The sequence below is a fragment of the Eptatretus burgeri genome, chromosome 3 (genome assembly GCF_056783735.1).
Source record: "Eptatretus burgeri isolate ZD-2024b chromosome 3, Ebu_testis_v1, whole genome shotgun sequence".
Lineage (NCBI taxonomy): Eukaryota > Metazoa > Chordata > Myxini > Myxiniformes > Myxinidae > Eptatretus > Eptatretus burgeri.
The window spans coordinates 91,193,740-91,215,050 of record NC_140963.1 but is presented as its reverse complement, the minus strand read 5'-3'; the positions used below and the strand labels follow the sequence as shown (position 1 = coordinate 91,215,050).

The 21,311-nt window shown below is 39.8% G+C and overlaps 1 protein-coding gene across 6 annotated transcripts in view; it reads right to left on the bottom strand.

Annotated features, from left to right (window-relative positions):
* Positions 1 to 21,311, bottom strand: part of LOC147030439 (zinc finger protein 608-like) — a 231,390-nt gene that overhangs the window by 96,543 nt on the left and 113,536 nt on the right. The gene's annotated exons all lie outside the window — the stretch shown is intronic.

The window sequence follows — 21,311 nt, the reverse complement described above, 5'->3', positions numbered from 1 at the left end:
TTGTTGAGATACTTTGTCACCTTTGTTGTTGTGAGTTAAAGAAACAGGCTCGGATATCACCTTCATTTTCATATTCTATAATTGTGAACTTAATTTGTCATGTTATTTTTATATTCTTTTCACGTCATCTCAATGTATTATATACTATAGTGAATAACACAATTCTCTGCATGTGTGTATGTATGTATGTATGTATGTATGTATGTATGTATGTATGTATGTATGTATGTGTGTATGTATGTATGTGTGTATGTGTGTATGTATGTATGTATGTATGTATGTATGTATGTATGTATGTATGTGTGTATGTGTGTATGTATGTATGTATGTATGTATGTGTGTATGTATGTTCTGTACATCTGAAAATCATAGAAAAATACAGGGCTGGCCCAATCTCCATCAAATTTTGCATATGTGTTAGTAGTACCTTGGGTCAGGTTGGAAGCAAAGGAACCACCCCCCCCTCCTCTGTGACATTGGAAGGGGGTGGGGAGACGATTTGCAAATGTTCCCGAAGGGACAGAGTGTCTCTAGTATTTTAAACTCTAATTTATGGCAAATTCCTTTGTATAAATAAGGGGTTTGAATGAAACGTGTGTTTTCAGCTTTGATGTTAAAGAATAACAAATTACAATTCATGCACATTGCATTTATTGTTCAGAATGGTGAGAATGATAACATTATTGATTGATAATCTGCAATACTTTTGTATGTCAATAACAATAAGCTGTTGTTTCGTATTTTGTTCTTGAACTATAATTGATTCGAACTGTTAAACCTATCTATGTATCTCGGCATGTCCTTACAAACAGCATTGATGTATGTTGTAGGTTTTTCTTTTTCTTTTTATGGGTTCGCCCATTTCTACGACGAAGGAATAGAAATGTTATTCAGAAACAAACACTCATCTGAATTCATTATCCTGCTTACATTTGTGTTAACTTTTCTTCAAGACAAGAAATGAAAAAGAAAAAGTATCACCAACCAATAATTTCATCAATTACAACTTGATGAAATTACATCAATTACAACTTGATGAAATGAAATTACATTAATTACAATTGCATGAAAATTACAATTACAATTTCATCAATATAACCCAACTGATTTTGGAAGACTCAGGACAGAGCAGGCATAAAATAACAGGCCAGAGTCTCGGTCTGCTCTGTTCTAAGTCTGGACATAGTTTTATTGTGAGTGCATTATTAGTTGACCATGTGCACTATATTGTTATTTTTTTCTTTATATATGTCCATTGTCAATGAAATTAAGTTATTGAAAACTAAAGTCATTTGGAATGCACAGTAAGGTAGCATTTATAAGCAAATAGACAGGGATTTTATTTTCCATATATTGTGATAGTTCTAATGTACTCATAACAAGTTCTCATTGAGGAAACAGCTCCCAACTGCACTTTAAATGGAACAAACATTTGAATAACTAAATAAAGAAATAAGTAAATATGTAGCGAATGGAGGTGGTTAAGTGTAGACTGTATAAATAAGTAAATGATTCAAAGTTACGTGTTGGGAGTAGTGATAGGAAAGTATTAATAAATAAATGCATAATTCAAGGTGGTGTGTAGGCTGTAGAATCACAAAAGGTATCTAAGTAAATAAATAAAGGTGGTATGTCAGTACTGGTGATGGGAAAGTGTTAAAAAAAACAAACACATCATTCAAGGTGGAATGTAGGTTTGTGGAATAGTAAAAGGTAAACAAATAAATAAATAATTCAAGGTGTCGGTGGTGGTCATAGGAAAGTGTTTATTACTTCCGCCATCTGCGATGGATCACAAGGATAACAAGGAAATCCAACACAGGTGGAGGCCATTCAGCCCATCATGCCTGCATGAACACCACACCAACCCATCAACACAATTTTTTTGTTTGTTTTTTTTTAGTTTGTTTGTTTGTTTTTTGGAGTTTTTTTTGTAGTTTGTGTGGTTTTTGTATTTTTTTTCCTTTTCTTCCCCTCAGGGGAGGGGGCAGGGGCTTGGTTAAAAACACACATCAACAACACAACCTCCCTTGACAAGACCCCCACCAACAGCACTCCACACACAATCACCCATCAATGCTCAAACTACCTAAAAGTCTTATCAACATCCCGATACCCCTCTATCTCCATAACTTCCAGTTACCTATCGAATTCTAATTTAAACTTATCCACTTTTTCTGCTGCCACTACCTTTCCAGGGAGACCATTCCATGCATTAACTACTCTGAGTGAAAGTCCCCTGCCTTGCTACCATCTTAACTCTCCTCTTCTTTAATCTCAAGCTATGGCCCCTGTTTCTATCACTGTCTACTCTGTTGAATAATTCATATGCACTTATTTTATCTCTACCTTTCATTATCTTAAACATCTCTATCATATCTCCTCGTAACCACCTTCTTTCTCGTGTCTCTAGTCATTTGGAATGGTGATGGGAAAAGTGTTATGGATGGAGGTTATGTTTTCACCTTTGTCTGTTACTTGCGGAAATAGAAGATTTTTCAAATATATTGGTTGGTTGCATGTGTTATTTTGTCCGTTTGGATGTCAATTGCCTACAGGTCAAAAATTTAAACTGATATTCACGAAACTTCACCAAATGGAAGAGTTGGTCAAAAGCAAGAAGACTATCGACCTTGACGTCAAAAGGTCAACATAGGCCAAAGGTCAACGACTTGGCCAAAATTTCTAAAATCCTCAATCTTCATCCGATTGACTTAAATTTGAACAGGATTTGCTTAGCAAGTCACTGAATTCAACCACAAATTATGTTGAGGTTAAAAGCTCAACATGGGCCAAATTTCTAAAATTGTCAATTTTCATCCGATTGACTTGAAATTTGAACAGGATTTGTAAAGCAGGTCATTTAATTGAACCACCTATTATTTTTAAAGTCAAATTTGTTTCAGGGATTTTATAAGTATCGTGCTCTGCAGGACATCATTCTTGTTTGTTTGTGTGCAGAATATCGAAAAAAGTTGTGGACGGATACGGATTCAATTTAGTGGGCAGGTTAGGTGTGTGACAAGGAAGGCTTGATTCGATTTTGGTGAAGATCCGGATGCGAGAGTTTTAAAAAAAATTTGAGTGCTTCTTCACCATTGAGAGATGGCACAAAAAAGTGGATAACAAAACATACTATTTCAATAAGTTGTCTATGAGTTAAGACAATACTAGGGGGATGAGGTGGTAAGGTGACATGAATCCGATTCGATTTAGGTTCAGGTCTGGATGCAGATCTGACGTTTCAGTGGGATACAAAATGTTAACTGTTCAGTCTGGCGGAGGGATGTGCTCTGAGTGTTGTTCTTGTTATAAATACAATTGAAGGTGGTATGTATGTTGTGGAATGGTAAAATGTTTACAAATTAATAAATAGTTCAATGTGGTTTGTCTGTATTTATTTGAAATAATTGAAAGTTGTGTGTTGGTTGTGGAGATCATCAAGTGTATATAAATAAACAAATGATTAAGGTGGTATGTCAGTTACATTAAGAGTAAAATGGTGTGTGTGTGTGTGTGTGTGTGTGTGTGTGTGTGTGTGTGTGTGTGTGTGTGTGTGTGTGTGTGTGTGTGTGTGTGTGTGTGTGTGTGTGTGTGTGTGTGTGTGTGTGTGTGTGTGTGTGTTGTTTTCATCTATAATGTGTAGTATATATATATATATATATATATATATATATATATATATATATATATATATATATATATATATATATATATATATATATACACAATTGACCACTCAAACACTCCTCCAGCCAAAGCTGCATAAAGCAACATAAGAAGACCTCGACAAGGTAAGTGCTATGCTGTTTCGAACATTTCCCAGAGTTCCTCAACAACTATAAAGATGTTCACACATCGTACACACATGAGAATCCCAATGCTACACACACCGTCAGCTACCGGCCCAGTTTCATCATTTATTGGAGAATCATCAGCAATAACGCAGACAGCAATGCATACCAATGAAGTTCAAACACTCATCTGCATTCATTATCACATATAAATGTCAAAAGCAGTTGATATATCAATAATAAAGAAAGACCCACCCACATTTCTCACCTGTGAATGGAGGAAATAGCCAATCAGCTCTCACCTAATACCAGGTGGCTTGTATGGTATAAATAAGTGATACCCCCCACTCTCCTGCAGCCAAAGAAGCTGCATAAAGCAACCCAAGAATGCCTACACAAGGTAAGGTCTTCTCGGGTTGCTTTATGCAGCTTCTTCGGCTAGAGGAGTGTGGGAGGGTTCAATTGTTTACACACACACACACACACACACACACACACACATATATGTATATATATATATATATATATATATATATATATATATATATATATATATATATATATATATATATTTATATATATCTGGGACATTTAATTTCCCCACATATACATTGATCTTTCTTTCGTGTTCATTTATAATTGTGTTACTATGCCCCCTGTGGTGCATTATAACAGTCATGGAATTGGCTCCCCATGGGGGGGGGGTGGGGGAGACCCTCCCGTAGACAGGCCCTTGCTGCAGCCAGTGCCTCGGAAGCAGCGGTGGAAAGAGAGTGGTATCTATGTGTGGGAGAATTACGTGTCTCGCCTGTGGGTCACCCAGACAGCTCAGAGGGCAGAGCGCCTGCGTTTGATTCCTGGTCTGGGCATGTCATTTTCATATGTACATACAGTATATATATATATATATATATATATATATATATATATATATATATATATATATATATATATATATATATATATATACATGCATATACATATACATACATATACAAAAATGTAAACATACATATTGTTGTGGATTTCCTGCCCATCGGCGTGCGAACGACCACGTCTAACCAATCGCGGTCGCTTCGCCCACCGAACGGACAATCAAGTCGCGGCTTTCCGGATCAACGCCGGAAACCAGCCACGGGTGTGTTTTTAACCACACCACAACCTTGACCGCACTCTACCCGCGCTACAGGGTCCGATCGCCAAATCTTCGATTTACCTAATTATTCGCGCAGGTAGGTTACCGAGAGATTGTACCTCAACGGGACCGCTTGGAAACGAGCGGCTTAAGCAGCTTGCTTCCTTTTGGGATAACCGAGCGGGGTATTATCGCGCAGTCCCGTTGGACCCGATCACTTTACCGGCTATTTAAAAACCAACTATATTCCGAGTGCAAGATGGGGCAGTTCAATGAGGGAATGGACGCAACGAACAGGTTTACATTCACACAAGGACATTTATTATAATAAAGCACGTATGCAATTAAACAAGGCAAAACACTATGCAATTATACAAGCAACAAAAGCACGACAGAAGAACTACGACCGTCTATACAAAATGCGATGCAAACATTTACAGCACACGAAGCACTTAACAATTTCCTACTTATTAGACGGGCCCACGGACACACGTACACACACACACACACACACACACACACACACACACACACCCAAGAAATGGTGGCAGAGGCCTTTGATAAGGAGCTCCAGCTCGGAGGACAGGTGAGCTGAAACCCATAACCTATCTCGAACCTCTCCACCTCATGTGGTCTTCAAGTTGTTTGGACCCGGGCTCCAGCGAGAGCGAGCTCGATCCAATCGCCGTGAGTTGCGATCCTTCCCCAGCTCCGGCGAATCTTCCCGCGCTTCTCAACACGTGCTGGTGAGACGAGGTGCTGATCCTTCCCGTCGATGCGTCATTTCCCCGAGGAACCACCTCCAAGAAGAGGTCGATGAGTCGCACCAAGCCGGGAACCAAAATGGAGAAAGAAGAAGAAGAAGAAGAAGAAGAAGAAGAAGAAGAAGAAGAAGAAGAAGAAGAAGAAGAAGAAGAAGAAGAAGAAGAAGAAGAAGAAGAAGAAGAAGAAGAAGAAGAAGAAGAAGAAGAAGAAGAAGAAGAAGAAGAAGAAGAAGAAGAAGAAGAAGAAGAAGAAGAAGAAGAAGAAGAAGAAGAAGAAGAAGAAGAAGAAGAAGAAGAAGAAGAAGAAGAAGAAGAAGAAGAAGAAGAAGAAGAAGAAGAAGAAGAAGAAGAAGAAGAAGAAGAAGAAGAAGAAGAAGAAGAAGAAGAAGAAGAAGCCACCATTCGCAGCTCGAGCCGAGCAACCAGCTCAACTCTCTTCCAAGCAAAGCAGGTCGAAGCAAAAAGCTGTCCCGAGCCAAGCAGAAGCTGAAGCTCACGGAACCACCAAAGCAAAAAGCCTCCTCCCGAGCCAGGCCTCAGCCGAAGCTCACTGAGCCAGCCGAAGCAAAAAGCTTCCGTAGGCCTCAACCCTAACCCAAGCCAAACAGGACCCGAAGGTCTGCTGAACGACTACTCTCTGCCGAAGCAAAAAGCTGTCTACTCCAACTTCCCAAAACACGAACAAAGAAAAGATCTCCTTTTATCCTTCTCCCGCCCTTCCCCCGCTCCGGTGTGACTCATGACTCATGCCCTCGTGCTCCATCCCCCGCTCAGCCACGGGTGGGAGGGAGTTGTTGACATCATGAGTCACGGGATGGCAGGGTTCTTCTTCCTCTTCGCAGAAGAGGGGGAGGGATGTCTCCATTGTTCGTTCCCGAACTATTAAATCGATCCACAGCGCATATAATCGATTTCTGAACATTTAAACAATGGAAGGTGAGCTATCTAGGGAACAAGCACTTATCGACATAGTTGACTAAAGGAACCTGTATGTTGTGTGCAATCGAATTCCAAATTCGTAGCAATATGCACACCACATGCATGCACACACACACACACACACACACACACACACACACACACACACACACACACACACACACACACACACACACACACACACACACACACACACACACACACACACCTCACTTCATGTCCATTATCAGATATTGAGAAATAAAAGATAAATTTTACTTTCCGAGACTACTGTGAGAATCTCATTCTGAATCCCTCTTGAACAACCCTCATAACTCCAAGTCAAGCCTCCATATCAAAATGTCTGTATTGTTGCTTGTAGGCAGTCTATGATATGACAACCAATCCTCACACAATTTCCACAACAAACTACAGTCCACAAATTCACCATTTAAACTCCTATTTTAACGAATGTAAATACAACAATGCAGTTCATGTGTCGTTTTGTTTTATTTGCTTGTACTCCAAGATGGCAGATGTGGTGATGTCACATGCACACCTATTGAAGGGGGAGTTATGAAGCGTTATCAAAACAACATATCATTTGATATTTCAATACAAGTCGTTTATTAAAAGGATTCTCACTTACCTTCCCAGCAAGGATCAGGGCATCACTAGCTTTGTAGAAATGTGGTTCGAATTCTAGACTGACGCTGGAGGTTGAGGCTGCGCGAAATTGTCGGCAAGATGGCCGAAATAAGCACACAGCAGACAATGCGTGGTGCACAACGTGCAAGTCATGTTCACAGAATTCACAGGTAGTCTGATGTATTTTCCTGTTTATCATTGCCAAAGTTCTGAAGTATTATTTTATCCTTTCACAACGCTCACAAAAAAAATTCTGAAAATTGATAATGAGAAAAACCAGATTTGATCGATCAGGATCGACAGCCACACACAATCCATAAAGATCCGCATGCGGCTCCGAGGCCACAAGATGTAGACCCTCGATCTAGATTCTAGACGGACAGATGGACACACTAGTAGGACCCAAAAAATAACCCCTCAGCCTGGCTGACTAGTTGGAGGCTAAAAAAAGGCCAGGGCATTCAAATTGCTGTTATTGAAATTGGTGAGAGTGGTGTACATGGCCTCCTACTTTTGATTGCTCGATTCTAATTGATAGGAATCCACAGTTTTACATGTTTCTGAATGGAAGGATGAAAATATATACCCCTTCCAAATTATTTTTTATGATAAAGCAATACAGAAATCCCAATGTTGGGCTTTGTACCCCCCTATTCCAATTTGGTGGTACACTGTCTTGCACAATCCTATACTAGCTCGAGTTAAAAATACATTTCATTTTGGAAATAAGTATTAGGTTTTTTTTGGAAAAAATAAAATATATAAAGCTACTTATTTCAATCACAAATCCCTAGCTGCTTCAACCAACATACCATGAGGTATCATGTATACACCACTAGCTATGACAACAATCGAGGCTCTAAGGAAAAAAGTTAAATTACAACAAACAAAAAATAACAAACCTTTAACATATATCAACAGGATGGCAGATAACCAATTTATAAATAATATACTCTGGAATTAGTTTCTGAATTAATAACAAACACACAAACAAAGATCGGAGAAGCAAGCAGACAAATAAGGAATCAAGTTCCACCCATCAAGCACCTTCCCAAAGGTGCTTCATCAGTGGTTTGTAGTTATTTTGTTTTATGCTTTTAGTGTCATGTACAACATTCTTTCAGAACGCACTTACACCAAGGCATGGTGTTAACATTGTCAAATAAGCTGTAAGAACATGCTTAACACCCTCGAGGAGTTCCAATATAATTTACACTCTCCATTCTTGATTGTTTTGCTGCAGCACAAAAAAGTGTTACAATCAAAAGGCATAAAACTGGTGCCTGTAAGCAATTTTACAAAAAATTCCAAACTTCCAAACGATTAATATTCCCATGGGCAAATAAGGAACATTGCTTCACATCATATTTGTAAACCACAAGGATTAGCAGGATAGCTTAAAGGTATGGCATGGACATTTTAGCTGTGTCATTTGGATTTTACTTCCAGCCCAACTGAAAACTGTCACCGCAGGCAAGGTGTTGCAGAAATGAGTGCATCATTTATAACAGGGGAGAGTAAGCTCAGAACTTGTCTGCAAGAATCCGCTTTTGGACTTTAAAGATCCCATATTATCTTCAGAAAGAGTAGGCGATCATTACCGACACCTAGTCTGAACAAAGTACAAATTTCTACCCTAACCAGCAAGGGGGTACTGCATCAACGACACAGCTGCACTCCTGGAAATGCAACCAGCAGTTAAGCTGCTGGGCATGAATGAAAAAAAATGAGTTAAACCATAAGAGGTGGCCTATTTGTTTAATACAATGCATTTTATCAAATAAATTTCTCCATCCTCTTGTTGATGAGAAAGTGCAACGATGCTTTCAATGCAAAGTTATTCCACTAAAAAAAAGGCAGAATATTGTTAATTAGAGGCATAAATCTCTGCAGCTGCAGGGTATGAGCACATTAATCTAATGGGTATTTGACTTAAGTCCAACATTGGCTGAGTCGATGAAAAAGATAAAAGCAACACTGAGCATGGATTTAGAGAGTTAGCTTATTAGTCAACTTGCTTTATGGAGCATTTTACATATGCGAAAGAGTTAAAATATTTAATTCGATATAAATGAATCCAAGGAGGTAAAGCAAGGGTAAGTCAATATTTGGGATTAAGAGGGATCAATATGACTTTTACAGGATGGCTGAAAGAAGGTGTTAATCCATGGCTGGCTCTCTTGGTTCATAATCTTTGTGAATGAGCTTAGAAATTTGATATACATGTTAAAGGACATATTAACTTGACCTGCAAACTGCCCCATTCCATGCAGGCTCAAAATAAAACTCTGTGGGGAAGTGTTGCTGACAACAATGGAAGTGAGAGAAAATAGCATTAGATGATTGTATGGAAATTAAGTATTCTCATAAGTGAGAGACTTCTGCTGAGATTAACTGTGAACAGTGGGGATTAATTGAGAAAAAAGGACAAACTACAAATAAATTAATATAGTTGGAAAAGAAAATGCAGCAAGACTGCCCTTTAATAACATGCCTGTCTGTATACAATCGCACTAACTATAACTGATAACATGAACCTATGTTCCTCATTTCACAATATCATTCCAGCATAAAAAAGAGAATCACATGCACTGTCGCCAAGTTGTCAATAAAGGCAGAAAATTTCATGTAATTATATGAATAATTTCCTTATGCAGCTTATTAAGAAGGTAGGGCTGCAATGAGTGTTGGATGCAATGGGTATAAGGTTGAATTGTGTGTTACTCATACTTTTTAAGTTTTTTATGCAAATCTTGACTCATGGAAGAGTGAAATGATACTGACAGTAGGGCAATAGGATATATTTATGCAACAATCAAGGGAATTGGCAAACAGGAAAAGGAGAGGGAAGAAAACAGAATGAGCTATGAGGAAGGGGAACGGTTGGGGGTTCACTGGAGATCGAAAAGTTTGAGGGTTGGAATAGAGGATGACTTGAGGTGGTGGTGTACTGCCAATTTGAAGCCCTGGAGAAAGAGTGGGATTGAGCATACTCGGAAAGGTGGTTCCACAGGCGGGATAAAAAAAAGGAACAAAAGAATGGAGGTGAGTCATCAACCTGGATTTTAGGAGGTTCATTAGCAACTGGTTTGTACTCTGAAACCTGCTCATTGTGGTACAGCTTTTACTAATCTTATCAGAGCAACATTGAAAGCTGAGCAGTGGTTAAATAACCCAACAACCCCAAGAAGTACCAATGACTTTGGGTGGATGAGCACATGGGGAGCAAAGTGAAACCCTTGATGGAGAAAATTCCATGAATAGCAGACAAATTGAATAATATATTTAGTCAACAGCATCCACATGTACTTGTTGCCTTGGAAGCATGGTCTTGGTTGATCAAAGGCTAAGCCTACTGCCTGTAACTGTGGTTAGTTGATGGCAAGAGTATGCAGCTATTAAAGTTTTTTTTAAACTGGTGCTCTGGGTTGAGGGTTTGGCAATGGGACAGCAACCGGCTCCTGTAAAAAGCATTTTGCTGCAGAAACCGCAAGCGGCCTTCTGTGTCAGAAGACATGACGAGGATAGGTAAAGGTAAGAGTAAAGAATAAGGGATGCATTATACTGGAAGAGGGTTTGCATATTGGAGGAACTGGGAAGGTTTAGAAGGATGCAATAGCAAAAGAAGGGTTGTAAAAAAAAAAGACCAGAGAGGCCACAAATCTGTTTGTGATGACAGAACAGTAGGCCCTGTGCTTCTGCTTATTTGTGGGAAATGCCAATGATGTCATGAGCTTTTGATTCCACAGCATCCAGAAGAGACAGAAGTGAAGTGGGGGTGCCAATCCCCAGAGGAAAGCAAATGTGCTATGGGAAAACACCTTGTTAGCTGTAAATTCAAATTTACCAACAAAGGGCTGAGCACAATGGATGGCCAGTTTGCAGCGAGCTTTACAGCCAAGATTTGATATATGGTCTGTCGAAGAGATGTGGCTGATGGGGAGGGACAGATATTCAAGAAACTAAAACTCTTCCAGTGGTTTATCATAGAAATAAAATAGATTGGTTTGTTCAATCCTTCTGGAGAGAAAGAGTAAGAATATGAGATTTGCTTTGATTGAATGATTTGTTCCCAGTGTCAGACTAACATGTAATCAATTTCAGTTCAGCCAAGAGTGACAGTTGCTGCCTCCATGTTGGTGGGATGGGGGTACCGTACTGCATAATGTGCAATCATCTGCAAAGAGAAAAAGATGGCTTGCCAAAGCATCAGAGGGGTCATTTATGTGTATTGCATAAGGAACAAGACTGGACATATGCTGCTGCCTTGAAACACTCCAGCATCTAATACGAGGAGAGATGAAGGGATTACTTTTGAGAGCTACATAGTGACCACAGGAGTGTCGGGAGTCAGCAAAACAGGAAATAAGTTGGCCTTGTATGCAACAAGCAGACAGCTGGGCAAGCAGAGCAGGATGCAGTGCCAGATTAAGCCTCGGCTGGTCCTAAGGCACATTTTGAAATTTTAGAGAATGGCCTGAAAATTTTAAATTAGATCTCAGGCTCATGGAAATGGACCCCAGACAAAAGATGAACTGATTCAAGAATAAAATATTTTATACAAAAAAAGACAAATATTTAATGTGAAAATTATTTTTGGCCCGAATTTTTGGCTGGCCCTAAGGCACATGGTGGGGTGCCAAAACGTCAAAAGGGTGCCAAAGCGACGTCAAATGAACAGAAGACATCCAGTGACACAGCCCCGACCTCCTGACATTAATCTCCAATAACAGCAGCAGAATACTCAAAGTCAAATGAATGGGGCATAATCCAAACTGGTGAATAGAATCAAGCCATTAGAAAAGAAGAAAGACAATGTTAGCTGTAATGATGTATTTCATGACTATTATTTTTGAAAGTAAGCTTACTGTCCGGCAGTTGAGAGGATGTTTTTACACCCTCCCTTGTGTATGTGAGTGATGTTGGCTGTCATCACAGCAGACAGTAGGCAGCATAATATGAAGGACAGGCTGAGCAGCGCAGACAAAGGAGAAGCAAGATGAGACTTGAGAACAGTTTTAAGCGAGATTTGAGAACATGGGTGCTGATGCCATCCTGGCACGTCACTGAGAGCAGTTCAGAACGTCCCCTTCTCAGGTGAAAAGTCGGTCAGAAAAGTCTGCATCACTAGTGGATTCCATGACCTTGCCTATATTGCCTTATTTTACAAACTGCAAAATCTTCCTTTTACGACCAAAATATTTCTCAGTCCTTACAACCGCATTCCTCCGAAGAGATTGTTCACCGACTTCGTGTTCACAACAGCAATATCAAGTGTCATTTTGCAAATTCTGTCTATGGGACTGTGACACATCTACATATTTTATTAAAATTGATCGTTGAGGAATCAGATTTTATGGAAATAAGGAGCAAGCTCCAAATAAATCCACAAATGCATGGTCGCTCTGAAGAGTGAAGGTGTGCCCTTCATATTCTACAGTAACTAAATGGCCAGTCTACTTTAAGCATGTACACAAGTCTTTTGAAGATGGCGTTAGCTCAGGACAGCCAACTGATGTCACTGATCTATAAACTGTTGGTGAGGTCAAGATATAAATCAAGGAGGATCGCTGCGTTAAGGTCGTCAAATTATCCCCATAACTTAGAATTTCTCAAGGCAGAATTTTCACCACCATGCACAAAAAATTGGGCGTATCCATGGTCTAAGCAAGACCGATACTCGAAAACCTCAGCAATCATGATTAACAGCATCAGCTGGCATCACGTCACAAGTTTCTCAAAGTGTTTAACACATATCCAGCTGACATTATCACTAATCTGGTAACTGTACAAAACACCTGCATGTGTTGTCCAAAGTGCCATTCGTGATTGTGGCTTCAAGCGATTGGTTCACCCACAACTACCCAACCCCTCCCTGTGAAGCCGAGATACTGCTCCACCCGTCCCCTGTGAATACACATTATTTTCAGATATAAAGTATTGTTAGTATAATCTGCGTGGCCACTGATTCATTGATGAGGAAAACCAAGACGTGGCAGACAGCAATCTGGAACCTTCTATTTTACTGTTAAAGACAGTTTTAAGGACAAATGGAGCAAGCACATTTAATTATTGGGAAAGTACACTGAAAAATAAACAAGTTGGCATGTCTTGGATTATTGTGAGTATCCCGAGAAATTTTTTGAACATTTCTCATAACATCATACTTGTCGGCCTCATAACATCAGTCATGTAAATGTAAAACCTAAATATTACTTCTTCCCTTGTCATTAATCTATTCCACATTTATCCCGGTTCAGCAACTTCCTAAATGCTTGACAAGGTTTTATACCCTACATGAGATAGTGGTTTAAGTTGTGAGGTGCTTACTCAAGACTGTCTGACTTCCATTGGCAAGCAGCATCCACTTTTAATACATTAAAGTTTTATGAGAATGGATAAATTTCTTGTCCATTTTATGGCAACCCTATTTTGTAGTGTAGGGATGTTTGCCATGTCAAAGATCAGTTGCATTCTTGACTGCCAACCATGAAAAGATCAATACCAGCTGGTCCAAAACCTGAAACATGGTTTTCAAACCACAGACACCTCATGCTCAAATTTTGTTCGAGGATACAGCATGAAAAACCCGACATCACATCCTGTGATCAATCCTTGGCCAACTGCGAGCCCTAATAACAGCAACTTAATGGTTCCATCATAGTTACAAGCTATCTTGGGCTGAACAAATCTCTTAACTGTTCTTCAAAGCCTGAAACAAACTGGCAATTCTACACCATGCCAAGTACTTCCTTGGAACTCCACAGCAGGATATCAAGAGGAAGGTAAGTGGTGGGAGAGCAAGAAATATTTACAGAGAATTTTGTGATATCTAATTGTGCAGTGTTTAAAATAGCACATGCTTCTTCTTCTTCTTCTTTCGGCTGCTCCCGTTAGGGGTCGCCACAGCGGATCATCCGCTATGATCCGCATACTGATTTGGCATAGGTTTTACGCCGGATGCCCTTCCTGACGCAACCCTGGTCGCCTCTTACGACACTGGGATAAGGATTGGGTTTCACCATGATTCCAGGCTGCCCTACACCCTCTCATAGCACGGCCCAGCGCAGAGCAGAGCTACCGTCCTCAAGTGATCCTCCAACCCAAGCCTCCGAGTAGCTGGATTACAGGTGCACGCCACTATGCCCGGTAAAATAGCACATGCTATTTACTGTAAATAAGTAACTTTCATTGTGGAAATGGAGATAGTAATTAACTTCTTGTGAAGCAGAGAGAAGGGATGATTGAAGCTTGTGCAAAATGGGAAGGTAACATGGTTTGGAAGAGGAGACAAGGTGGGTGTGGGTGCATGGTATCGTTTTAGAATTAAAAGCTATTTTAGGGGGGGGGGAGTTTACTTTCAACCACTTCTGGATAAACTACATATTTTTGATGAGTAGTATTCAAATTTAAAAGCTAGCTGAATAGCTTGGAGGTATGCATGTGCCAATGAGCTGCCCAGCCTGATTCTGAATCTCAAACCAGCAGTAGACCGTTATGTGGATGTTTTGCACGCAGGGCGATGATTCACCAACAACGATTTTGATTGTGCTTTTGATGACGATGATTTTGCATCATTGTATGCACCATACATCAGATGGACATTAAACTGGAGAACCCATCTGCCAGCAGTGGTTGGCCTCTTTAATGAGCAGTGGTTGGCGACATTAGATATCCCATGCCGTTTTTAATGAAAAGAAGGTGAGTTTTCTCCAGCACTGTGAACAAATTACAAATTCCTCCTTAAAACTGTGGGTAGCTTGGGGACTGGTCTTCTTGGATGCTCCTTGTCACCAGGTTTTCAGTGCTTGCTATCTCAGAGTATGGTTGTTCTCTGAGCAGCAGCTCCGACTGCATTCCAACAAAAATTCACATTCCCAGGTTGTTCGCATGTCACAGGTGAATGGACTTATTTGGCGATGAAGGACAACCATGATGATCGCGATACATCGAAGGTTGCTAGGTCGAAAACAAACAAACTCCGTAATACTTTATTCCAAACTAAAAACTTAAAACTCCAAACAAACATTGTTATTTTCTGCTCTGCAATGGGAATTTGGTCGTATTTCGCACACACCACCTCCGACAGATTAATAAAGTGCAGCACGATAAGCCATCATTAAACATCTGCATGCAGAGGTGTAAAACCTCATTGGAATAACCTGACTTTTTTATGTCTGGTAAGTTTTCTTGTTGATAAGCAATGTATGTGTGCTGCTTTTACTTTACTATAAAAAACAACACCATTTACATATTACATATGCAAAAATGTCAAATATTCAATGGCTCCAAATAATTTATACTTTTCCTTCTCAGCCCCCCCCCCCACCCCCATTTTCTCCCCATAGTCAATCTGACTCCTCACCTGCTATCCCTTCACATTGAATATGCACATCAACTCTAAGCTCATTGCAAACATTATAAAAGTAAGCTCGACATCACGCACAGTGAACACCATGCAGAAGTTAGTTAGCTTGTATCGATTTGTATTTTCTTGACACTTCAATTATTGTCACACTTGCGGTCAATGAAGTTCGTCGTTAATGCACTGTTCATGTGCTATCCTTCCAAGCATTGTCAGTATTTCAACTGTAATAGCTTATGGCAAATAACATGAACACCAAACTATTAAATCAAAGAATCACTGGTGTTAATATATACTGTGTGTATATATATATATATATATATATATATATATATATATATATATATATATATATATATATATATATATATATATATATATATATATATATATATGGTTTTTCTTTCGGTTTACTTGTTTGTTTGTCTATCCACTGTCTGCGTGTCTGTCCACTGTCTACTTGTTCTTTCTCATGTCAGGATATAAACCTTCCATCCATCCTCTGTCAGTCGAAGCTTTGATTTATATATAGGAAAGGAAAATGTTAGTAAAGTCAGGACAATGACACAGGTGGAGGTGGTGTTCAACTGAAGACCAATATTTGAAGATGGTTCACAAAAAAAAAATTAGCCAGGAGGTTTACAACTTCACAATGAGGGAATGTTTGTCAGGTAACAAAGACGAAAAGATAAGATCCCTTCATCTTTCACAAATAACACAAATTATAACTATTCAAGCCTTTGAGCTTATGCTACAAAACAAAGGAATTCTTTTCAAATACATGTATTCCGAAACAGTAATTATTCCACATCAACAAATTTGAATCTGGTTTCAGGGATTTAAATCAAACTTGGTACAAGTATGTATATTGATGTGATAATGTGGGCATGGGGGCATATCTGTCAACGTCGTGATGTTGAAGAGTACCGTTCTAGTTTTTAATATGTATTTTTTCTGAATTGTTTAACTCTATTTTTACCGATCTGGATGCTATTGATGTCTTCATCAAGTAAATTATTTTGAGGGGTATTTACATGGGGAATCCCCTGACCCACACCTGCCTCAGCGATATATCTCATACGTGTCCCTTCCCTAGTTCCCTTAATATTCTGTCCAATATTCCTGTCCCTTCTGTTTCCACTCAGACATTATGCTACCCTGTTCTTCACTTTTGGAGTCATATATTTATTCTTTATGCCGACATGGCAGTATTTTCCTTTATCCTCTCTCTTTTCTCTGCGACATTCCTTCTATTCTCTCCTCATACTCTTATACCCTCCAAATCTTCCTCCCCTTCACTCCAAAACTCCACTCACCTCTCATGAAAGAGCAATGTCACAGAGGGTGAGAATTGATGGTGGGGCAATGAGGATAATAGTTTGACACAACAAGCAATTAATGGAATGAATACACAGGAAAGAAAAGAGAGAAGGAGCGTTAACACAGCAATGTGCAAGAAAAAAGGTTTGCTTGCTTTGCTTGCTTTGCATTCCCATCTGACAACATTGTCACAATAAAATCCAAGATTTAAATCCCATACACTTTGTTGATTTCTCGATTATCTAAGGGCCATTTAATATACATGGAAAGTACACTGATAGTTCCTAATGTCCATATCCTGCATGTGATGCAGGTGCAAATTCCTTAATGAACCCGAGAATCGGAAAAAGTTAAACTTCAAAACATTATTTAAAAAAAAAAGAAGAGATAATAAGAATAATATGAGTTCCTTTGTAAGGAACTTCAATGCAGGAGGCCATAAACCCCAAAAGCCTGTGTAATGTTTGCCAACCTCTGGTTGTTTGACCCCCTCTATGTTTTTAAAATTGTGAGCATTAAGCGAGGAAGGAGCAGGTACCATTGTTAAAGTTTTTGGTACGACTCGGCCAGGGTTGGATACGAACTGATGACCTTGCAAAACTCAGAGCAGATGCTCTGACCATTATGCTCTGGAGTCTGGTATTTGGTGAATGTCACTGCATTCAGCACCAAAGATTCTTGATGTTTTTGGATGAAACATTCACATTTTGTCTTTCCCTGTGTTAACATTTCATCTTTTCTGTGACAAAAGCTCAGTAAAATAGATTTTTAATAATAGGGTAGTCTAACCAAGGATTAAAATTGGTAGACAGGAAAAATTGTCAAGCGCATGGAAACATTTGCCCAACTGCAGGGCTGGTGCAAGGGTATCAGGCGCCCCAGCTGTATCTTTAGCTTTGTAACCCCCTAAGAGACGATGTTAATTTTCAAAAATGCACATTGTGCATTAATATGAATAAAACTTCTGCATTTATAATTAAGATTTATTTTACATGAAAACAGCGAATCTGATACTGATTGTATATTCTCATTGTTCTGCACTTTTCACAGGATTATGTAAATTAAGAAATACACTTTCAACTGTGTAATATGGATCCCATGATTTTATACTGTGTGTTCCTGCAACAAAGTTGATCATTAGAATTTAGAATTTTGCTTTCCATGCTTCGAGTTTCTGAAATGTAGAAACAATTAGTTGCCTCAGGTGAATGTTTGTGCAATTTCATGTTCTATTGCCAATGTAGATATCCCAACAAGTCTCTGTTGCATCATTGAGAACGAATGTATGTTTTGATAAACTTTAGTTTGGAAGAGCTTCGCTCACTATTGGCTACAGAAACAGGCAGTGAAGGTGAAGAGGATAGGCAGAGAAATAAATGTGTTGGGGACATTATCTGTGAGCTTGATTTTGCAAACATAGTTCAAAACATCTTGTGGTCGTGCCAATTTTGGAAGTCATCTTGCAATGGCTCACAATTCACTCGATGACCCCAACGAATAGTTACACCGAAAGTGGCAACTGCCAATCTTTCTCTCTCCCAGATAACTCCACCCCTTCGCTATTTTAACATTGTGATTGTGCCATTGTTTCTCCCTCGGGCTGCTTGAGCCCGCGACATGCCCACCGTTACCAGCAGTTTTCAGGTGGCATTTCGGGGGTCTTACTTCAACACAGGTGGTGACAGGGTGGCCTCGACCTACAGATATGCACACTCGCCTCTAAGCTGTCAAGCCTGGGTTTGAATCCCGACCAAGCTACAAACTGTCATCCTGGTGTTTCACAGACAGAGCGATTCATCAATGTGTGTGCCCATCCCTCGGATGGACATTCAACGAGCGTCTCAAAGAGTAGGCATGCTATCGCTGGCACCATGGCCAAATTCCTACCCTCACCAGCAGAGGGAACTGAATCAGCAGTGCAGCCGCACACTCGGCCAATGATGCCACTACACAGGCTTGTGCTGCATACGAACAAAGAACTTCAATGCACGATCCCCTGGGGGGAGTTTCACCTGTGGCTACAGGGCTGGCCATTAACATCACATGCATTTTAATAAAATAGACATTATCATAGCTTTTCGACTTGCACTCCTCAGAATAAAACCACAAGCAGACGAAGAGGAAACACCAAACTATCGTTTATAAAGTTCCAATGTAATGTCCTCAATGTTGATTGGTTGAGAGAAAGAAAGGATGGGATTACCTGATTGGTGGAACCATAGAGCATCATGAATAGTGATTAGGTGGAGATGAATCACCAGGAACTGGGAGAACCATCATGCTAATAAGCTGAGGGCAAGTTGGGGGGGGGGGGTGGTTTTCATGATGACTCAACTGACTGTGGTAAAGTTGTTACAGAGTCAAGTCATCATATTCAAAATAGATATAAAGTTTGGACAAATTCTTTCTGTCTACAAAGAATGCGATTGGTTGCCCTGATGAAAGGTGGCCTCCATTGCATGAAGGTGAGCTAAACTGTCCTCTACTCTGGATTTTAAACCAGCAATACGATATTGCTCTGCACACTGAGGATATTCCGTAAATGGTAACCAATTGCAGAGGCACATGGAATAGTCGTCATACTATGTACATTCTTACGAGCCTGAGTTGGTTGTCTGTTCAGTTGACTGACCCCATCTAATCCCATCTGATCCCCAAAGGGACATGTTGTTCAATGCGATCCTTCAATCTCAAAGATGTGTGGCCCACATACCGAGCGTCACACTGGCAATGAAATTCGTAAATAATCTTCCTTTTATGAGAGATGGGAAAAACATATTTTTCGACTGATGGAAGCAACCGGCGGGTGGTGAAAATCACTCGTGGTTGAACAGCATAGTAAGAATGGGACACTGTCTGTTTGATCTGGTGTTTGATCTGAAAACCAGATCAAACAGTATCATATCAGCTGGTTTAAAATCCAGAGTAGAGGACAGTTTCGCTCACCTTCGTGCAATGGAGGCCACATTCATCAGGTCAACCAATCCCATTCTTTGTTGATAGAAATAATTTGTCCGAACTTTATATCTATTTTGAATACGATGACTTGACTCTGTGACAACTCTACCACAGTCAGTTGAGTCATCATGAACCCCCCCCCTCAACTTGCCCCAACTTGCCCGCTTGTTGATTCATCTCCGCCTTATCATTATTCATGATGGTTCATATCGGCTTACTCATTATTCATGATGCTCTATGGTTCCACCGATCAGGTAATCCCATCCTTTCTTTCTCTCAACCAATCAACGTTGAGGACATTACATTGTAACTTTATAAATGAGAGTTTAGTGCTTCTTCTTTGTCTGCTTGTAGTTTTATCCAGAGAGTGCAAGTCAAAAAGCTTTGATAATGTCTATGTTATTGAAATGCATATTTAAATTTTGTTGCACTCATAACATGTTTGATTAACATTACAGTTCATATTCAAGGAAAAACACATGGACAGTCTGCTTGTTTACTTGTGTAATCTCATGAATCGTTCTTTCATTCGTCTTTGCCGTACCCAGATTTTGCCGCTCTAGTTGAGCGTCTAGTTTGCTTAATAGTTGCACAGGCCTTGCCCAACTATGGTGGCATCTCCAGACAAGGTTTGAAAAAAATGACAACTGGTGTGAAGTTGATGGCATGCCATTGCAAATTCCCATGCTTCCCACCGAAAGCAAGGTTAAAAGATAGCAAAAAGGCAAAACGTCAAACTAAATATCACATTTTGAGTTAAAAATTAGTTTTCCATTTTGACCTATGTGACCAGAAGTCCCCACCCCCCTGCGGCATGAATCGGTGGGCGTGAGGGTCAAATCCCCAAAATATTACATATTTCATGCGTCTCCCAATGTTGGTTGCAAATATTTGTCAGTGTTTGATCTTTTGACCCCAAAAATGGCACATCTCTTGCACCTTCTTGACATGTGGTGATCATAACTACTAAGTTTCGTGAATTTCTGCCAAACAGTTTAAGAGATAGTGTGACGAACGAACTGACGGACAGAACCGATTACAATATCCCCCCCCCCGTTTTTTTTCAAAAAATGTTGAGATAATTATTGACCCCCTCTCCTGCCAACTTCCTTTTCTTTTGCTTCCCCCATCTCGTTTTGATTGCAATTCCTCCCCCACACCCCACCCTCTCATTACAACCACAAGGGAGATGATACCATGAGACAAAATTTCAACACTAACTTATTTTCACTTGTTCTGCAATCCCAAGTCTACGTGAATCTCGAACGGCCCTTCTACATAAAGCTGTTATGCAGAATAAAACACCTTTGCTTTGGCTCTGTTATTCTGATTTGCTTTTGTCCAAGAAAACAAGAAATAGCTGATCATGCATACACCTAGCTGCTATTGAGCATTACCTTTGAGAACTT